Genomic DNA, 8,206 nt, shown 5'->3' with positions numbered 1-8,206 from the left:
GATGTTTTAAAAAAACTATAGCTTCAGACCTACACTGAGGACAGGTAGTAGAAAAAAGTCTAGGCTACTGATAAACACATCCCTTGGACTTGGTTACCATTGTGACAAACTTTTTAAACAAACCTATAAATAAATATGAAGTTAAGACATTTTAGCTGTAGTTAAACAGTTAGGTTAGAGAAAGAAATGAAAAACTGACGCTAAATATTTTATTTTATTTTTGAGACAAGGTCTCTCACTCTGTCGCCCAGGCTGGAGTGCAGTGACGTGATCTCAGCTCACTGCAACCTCTCCCTTTCGGGTTCAAGCGATTCTCCTGCCTCAGCCTCCCTAGTAGCTGGGATTACAGGCGTACACCACTAGGCCTGGCTAATTTCTTGTATTTTTTGGTAGAGACAGGTTTCACTGTGTTGGCCAGGCTGGTCTCAAACTCCTGGCCTCAAGTAATCTGCCCACCTTGGTCTCTCAAAGTGCTGGGATTACAGGCGTGAGTCACTGCACCCAGCCAAGCACTAAATATTTCAAACATAAATATTACAGTCTTAAGAAATTAAATTTCTGATACAAAATTACCTGGGCGTGGTGGCACGTGCCTGTAATCCCAGCTACTTGGGAGACTGAGGCAGGAGAATCGCTTGAACCTGGGAGGTGGAGGTTGCAGTGAGCCGAGATTGTGCCACTGCACTCCAGCCTGAGTGACAGAGCAAAACTCTGTCTCAAAAAAAAAAAGAAATTAAATTTCTGTTACTTTAAGGACAGCTGAGAATTGTTGGGAAGTTACTGTGTGTTAATACTAATATTCACATTCCATTGTGTCTTTGTGTACCTACAATGTACTAAGCATCATGATGGGTCCTTGGCATACTTTATTTCCATCTTCAAAATAACTTTCTCAAACATGTAGATAATATTGACCTAATTTAATAGATGAGGAAACTGAGGTTCTGAGAGATTAAGCAAGCTAAGGTATGAGAAAAAGCCAAGATTTTAAGCCTGGGTCTGCCTGACTTGGAGGGCATACTGTTTTGTGTGGTGCCCTGAAAAGCTCTTTCTGGCTTTTGTGACAAATACCAAGTACCTTCCTAAACAAAGCCCTGTTGCAGAAAGAACAAATGAAAAATTAAATTAGAAAAGTATATTTACTTACTGTGAATTTGCAGTGATGGAAATCACAGTGAGGAGTTACAGTTTCTAAAGGAGTTGTGAAAAGACATGATTCTCCACTCTTACTTGGGAGATACCCACAAGCACAAAAGAAGCAGTGGAAGGAAAGACTTTTATTTAAGAGGAAGAAAACTGCCTCAATTCAAGGTTAAATCATGAATAGAAAATAGGTATAAAATAGCAAAGCGGCCGGGCATAGTGGCTCACATCTGTAATCCTAGCACTTTGGGAGGCTGAGGCAGGCAGATCACTCAAGCCCAGGAGTTCAAGACCAGCTTGGGCAACATGGCAAGACCTCATCTCTACAAAAAATACACAAATTAGCAGGGCATGGTGGCATGCGCCTGTAGTCTCAGCTACTCGGGAGGCTGAAGCAGGAGGATCGTGGAGGCTGCAGTGAGCTGTGATCATGCCACTGCACCCCAGCCTGGGTGACAGAGCGAGACCCTTTCTCATAAATAAGTAAATAAATAAAATAAGAAAGCATCTTCATGAGAAACACAGAAAAGCCTCAAGAAAAGAGCCCCTTCATTGAGTGCTTGTGTGTTAGGTGCTTTGGGGCAATTCAAGGGAAATTCTAGACATTGGTCTCTCCCATTGTACCTGACTGTTCCTAGACTTCTGACATAACTCATGAAACACTTCATTTCTGTTAAGAGTGGAAGCACACGCATGCACACACACACACACACACACACACATACACACACCCCAAAGCAATAGCAGATCCAAATTGGGCTTTTGGGGATCACCAAACTGAAAGGATCCTTAAGGTTCTGACTGTCCAGCCCTTCCTTGGACATCTCCAACAACTAGGAGATCACCTACTTCAATTCCAGACTCCTATTTTTACATAGTACTTATTTATATTTTATCTGAAATCTGTAACTTTCATCCATTGATCTTTGTTTTCCTCTTGGAACGAAACAGAATTCTCTCTTATATCTCATCTCTTTAAATGCTGTAAGAGAGTCATCTTTTTGCCCCTAAATATTTTATTTCCTGAGCTAACTATTTTCATTCATGTTGGCTGTTGTTCATATGTCATGATTTATAGCACTACATGATATGACTCCTATGAGGGAATTGAAATTGGTCTATGTCTTTCATGAAATACGTTCCCCAGAATTGAACATAATAAATAAAAGTATAGTAAAGATTGATTATCAAAGCATAGAACAGTCAGAATACTATATTTCTTCTTTTTTTTTTTTTTCTTTGATACCAGGTCTCGCTGTGTCACCCAGGCTGGAGTGCAGTAGCATGATCACAGCTCACTGCAGCCTCAACCTCAAGTAGCTGAGACTGCAGGCACGTGCCACCATGCCCAGCTAATTTTTGTATTTTTTGTAGAAACAGTGTTTCACCATGTTGCCCAGGCTGGTCTCAAACTCCTGAGCTCAAGCGATCCACCCGCCTTGGTCTCCCAAAGTGCTAGGATTACAGGTGTGCACCACTGTGCCCAGCCTATATTTCTATTTAAACAGCCCAGAAATCCTTTGGTCCCCCTGCCTCTACACACACACTTGGTTTTGCAGTCTCATCATGCCCTTAGCTCTTACTGGATTCAGGGCACTAAAATCTCTGTCTTTTTATCCACATGCTGCTATTTAGCAAGTTCTCCCTACAGCCTTAACTTTAGTTCCAAGGGTAAAACACTAAAACGTGTCCTATTTAAATTTCATTTTAATAGACATGGCCATTTATGTATGTATTTATGCATTTATCTCCTGCCTTATTTCAAAAGATACTAGGTGACTGATACATCATTTCTGGGCCAATGCCAGGTTGGATCTTGCTTTGTCATCTGATTTATTCATACTCCCTCCCAGCTTCTTGTTCTCTATACACTGATAACCAGGGCTATTCAGCCCATATCTAGATTGCTTAAAGAAGTGTTGAAAAAGACTACGCTAGGAAAACAGCCCTGTTCAATACAGACCTTTGACAAAATTTGCTAGATTTGACAAAGATAGATCCATTAATCAGCATTCTCATTATGGAGTGGTTATGCTGCCAAGCTATCTTATCATCCATCCAGTTTCTCCACCTTTTTCACAAGGATGCCATGCAAGAATGAAAAATGTCTTGCAGAAATACGGAAACTCTATGTCCATAGGATTCCTTTTATTTACTAGTCTAATAAACATATCACGAAATAAACCAAGACCTGTCTGTCATGCTGTTTTTTTTTAGTAAATTCATGTTGTTGTTTTTTTTAAGCATCACCTCTTTTCTCTCTGGAAGTTCAGACACCACCCATTTGATATTCTTAAGAGGGAATTAACATTGAAATTCACAGTTAACATCTGTATCATTGACCTTCTCCTCACCTCACTTCTTTCCTTTTTTTTTTTTTTTTTTTTTTTAAGAAAAAGGGTCTCAGTCTGTTGCCCAGGCTGGAGTACAGTGGCACGATCATGGCTCACTGCAGCCTCGACCTCCCAGGCACAAGTGGCCCTCCTGCCTGAGCCTCCCAAGTAGCTGGGGCCACAGGTGTGTGTCAACATGCCTAGCTAATTTTTTATTTTTGTAGAGATGGGGATCTCCCTATGTTGCCCAAGCTGGTGTTGAACTCCTGGCCTCAAGGAATTCAACCTCCCACTTTGGCCTCCCAAAGTGCTGGGATTCCAGACGTGAGCTACTATGGCTAGCCTTCTTTCCCTTTTTGAAAACCAAAACACTTATCCATCTCCTGTCTTCAGGAAGTGCTTCTATTTCCCATAGATTGTAAATATTTTACAGATATCTTTTGCAAATTGCTTTCGTATTCTCAGATATTATTTGTCCAAACCAGAAGACTCACATTTTTTTAGTTTGCATTGTTGGAATGGGAGTGATGGTAGTAGGGGGAGAGAACAGTTTCTCCAAAGAATGTGGGTACTGTTTTCAAAAGGAATGAGGAATAATAGGTAAACAAAACAGATTCCATTGCAGCAGTGAACCTTCAAATTCAGATGCCCTTCAGCAAGGCTTGGTTCTCTCTATCTAGTCTTTCTTGCATTACCGTTACAGGTCTATGCTGTTCTTGTGGTTTGAAGTCTTTGATTACTATCTTCCTCCTCCCAGGTTCTTATGTATCTTTTATAATCTGAGCTCCTCAGAGAGCCTCAGGCCCTCTTACCAGCAAATTTAGTCTCTTGGATTACTTCCTCGATGCTATGGACTTAATATTCATGTCCCCACCCGCCAAATTCAGATGTTGAAACCTTAATCCCCAATGTGATGATATTTGGAGATGGGGGCTTTTAGATGTCATTAGGTCCTGAGGGTGGAGCCCTCATGATGAAATAAGTTCTCTTATAAGAGGAGGCTCAGGAGAGCCAGCTTGTCCTTCTTTTATCTCTCCACCTTGTGAAGACACAGTGAGAAGATGGCCGTCTACAAACCAGTAACAGAGTCGTCATCAGACACTGACTCTACCGGCACCTTGATCTTGAAATCCACAGACTCCAAAACTGTGAGAAATAAATATTTGTTATTTAAGCCACCCAGTCGGTGGTATTCTATTACAGCCATTCAAACTGACTAAGAAACTCCACTATTATTATTTAAAGGCTCTAATTCCTCCATATAGACAACACGCCCTTATGCTAGTTTGTAATTGACATTTCCTGGAGGTAAATGTATTCATTCAGTTTTGTTGCTTTTAGTAGGCCCTGATCCCATTTCCACGATTTCTGTTACCAGCGTGGTTGAAAATTAGAGACCAGAGAAGATGAAGCCATTGTGGGCTTCCAAGGCCAATAGGCTAGGAAATAAATTATTCCATTATCAGGATGAAAATGGAATCCTCACATTAGCCTTCCTGATTGCTTGCTTACCTTGTTTTTATACTTTCTAAGTGAACAGGAACAAAGCCACTTGCTGCTCTTCTCATTAACACTAATGATCAATAAGTAGAATTTTTTTTTTTTTTTGCTGATTCTTATATTTTGTTCAACATTATGTATGCTTAATTTAGAGCTTATTAGGGCACTGCCAGTCTTGCTCATTATCTCCTCCACAAGATGAATGTGTTTCTTGGGCAAGTAGTTAACATGAAGCAACAATGACTGACTCCGTTTTTGTAATTAAGCAAGGCTTTCAGTTATATTTGTTGGGGGCAGGGAGGAAATAAGCAAGAATTAGCATTTAATATTGACATATTTTAGATACTCGCAAGAGAAAGGAGTACTTAAAACAATTTCAGCACTGAATATTAACGACCAGAGCTGACTTGGTGTCCAAGGGAAATGTTTGGCCTTGTATCTTCCCCTAAGCTCCTTTGAGGTTCTTTCCATCCTTTAAAATCATGCTTTGAAATGAAATACTGATACATGCTACAACATGGATAAACCTTAACAACCTTATATGAAGTGGAAGAAGCCAGGCACAACGGACCACATATTGCATGATTCCATTTATGTGGAATGGCTGGAACAGGTAAATCCATAGATGGGAAACAGATTAGTGGTTGCCAGGGATTAGGGGGAATAGGGAGATTGTGGGGTGATGGCTAAGGGGTATGGAATTTATTTTTGCGGCGATGAAAATGTTCTGAAATTAATTGTGGTGATGAATACACAACTGCATATACTAAAAGCCATCGAATTGTATGCTATAAATGGGTGAATTGTGTGGTGTGTGAATTACACCTCAATATAAAGCTGTTTTTAAAAATAAAACTCTACTCTTCCTGTTACCATCATATATTCTCCTTCTCTGGAATCTTTAGAAACTGGATCACTGTTGCCTTTTCTATCAGGTCCTATTACTATCCTAAATGACTTTGACATCCACATGGATGAGCCACCACTCAATGCCCCAGTGAGTCCTTTCCTTGGTCTTTGCTTCTCCAGTGACTTTCACCTCCTTTCCACTTGGCCACCCACTCCACCCTTGTTTGTTGCAAGCCTCACCTGACTCCCTCACTCTCTCTACAACAGAAACAATGCATTCTCATCTCTCTCTCAGAACACAGCCTCCAATACTTCCAGACGTCTCACTGAATTGCTCTAATTATAACCTGGACTTTGAAGGCACAGTCTTCCTCTTCCTCAACTCCATTACATTCTCTCTTTCTGCTCCATCAGCATCCACATCCTCCTTCCCTGCGCTGAAACTCCCCAATTTCATTTTTACTGCTTTCCTTGCCTGGCTTGAATTCCATGGTTCGTCACTTCAGTCTCTCATTCTTCCATCTCAGTCATCTGGCAAATCTCAACTCTATCAATAAGACTAATTATAGAGTGACTCTGTCACAGATCTCATCTCAACTGTACTCTCAGTTATCCTTCCATATTGCTCCAGAAGCCTCTCTCCAGTTCTCCAAGGTTTCTAGTAGAAACCAGCTCCATACTTCTCAACCCATCTCTACTTCCACCTTCCTTTTCATGCCCAGCAGATATTTTTTTTTTTAATTTTTTTGAGATGGGGTTTCACTCTGTTGGAGTACAGTAGTGTGACTGCAGCCTCGAACTCAGGTGATTCTTAGGTGATCCTCCCACTTCAGCTTCCCAAGTAGCTGGGACTACGGGTGCATACCACCACAATGGCTAGTTATTGTATTTTTTAAATAGAGATGGGGTCTTGTTATGTTGCCCAGGCTAGGCTCAAGCCATTCTCTTGCCTCGGCCTCCCAAAATGCTGAGATTACAGGAGTGAGCCACCATGCCCGACCTGTATATACATTTACAGCAAGTTTAGTTGACATTTCCCCTTACTCAGGCAAGGCTGTCATCTAGACCCTAGAGACAGGACTACTAGCATAAGAATAAAGGGTCAGCATTTGAATACATTTGGGGAACATGCTATGCTATAAGTAAACTACATGCCTACCTACATCCTTTCTTCCTCCCCTATCATTCATTGTTCTGAGCAAAATGGCAGAAATCCCCTTTGCGTATTTAAAGTTTCTCTTCCTGTGCTGTGGCTTGCATCACCTCTTTACTACTCAGTGTCCTTGTAGTATTATTCACTCCACCACCCATCTTCAGCTTTTCCCTCTCTACTGACTCCTTCCCATTAGCATGTCTCTCCCTTCTTGGGCAACAACAGTGCGTCTAGCTTGAGGCCACATCCCCTTATCCAGCTACCTCTCTATTTTTTTCCTCCTCTTTAAATGTAAACCTCCAGCCGAGCACGGTGGCTCATGCCTATAATCCCAGCACTTTGGGAGGCTGAGGCAGGCAGATCACTTAAGCCCAGGAGTCCAGCCTGGGCAACATGGTGAAACCTCATCTCTACTAAACATACAAAATTAGCCAGGCGTGGTGGCGCACGCCTGTAGTCCCAGCTACTTGGAGGCTGAGGCAGGAGAATTGCTTGAACCTGGCAGGCGGAGGCTACGGTGAGCCGAGATCGCCACTGCACTCCAACCTGGGTGACAGAGCGAGACTCCATCTCAAAATAAATAAATAAATCTAAACCTCCTAAAAGAGCTGTCTTCACATCTTCCTTTCCACTTTTTCCTCCATATGTTACAATAAGTATTTCTACACATAACTTCACTCAAATGGCTAAAAAAATTCCAATGAGCCTCTTTGGTTCCTACTTGAATTCTCACCAATATTTGGCATATTTGACAACTTTCTCCTTCTTATCAGGATCTCTTCCTTTAGCTTCATGACTCTACATATTTCTGGATCTCCTCCTGTATCTTCTTTTGTGACTCTTCTGCTGTCTGCCCCCTAAAAGTCAGTATTCCTGAGTTGTGTCCTGAATATTTGTATAAGTGATCTATTAATAGATAACAAATTACCACAAACTTAGCAGTTTAAAACACCATCCACTTCTTATCTCTCAGTTTCTGTGGGTCAGGAGTCCAGGCACAGGTTAGCTAGGTCCTCTGCTCTGCTTTCACAAGGCTGAAATCAAGGTGTCAGCTGGCTCTGCATTCTCATCTGGAGCTCAGGGTCCCCCTACAAATGCATTCAGATTGTTGGCAGAATTCAGTTCTGCGGTCTCTGTTTTTGTTGTAGTTTTTGTTGACTGGGTTCATTTTCACCTCCTAGAGACTACTCTGAGGTCCTTCCATGTGGTCCCACCATCTAAGCAATGG

Source organism: Pongo pygmaeus, chromosome X (assembly GCF_028885625.2).
Source record: "Pongo pygmaeus isolate AG05252 chromosome X, NHGRI_mPonPyg2-v2.0_pri, whole genome shotgun sequence".
NCBI lineage: Eukaryota > Metazoa > Chordata > Mammalia > Primates > Hominidae > Pongo > Pongo pygmaeus.
This window is presented reverse-complemented; position numbering follows the sequence as displayed.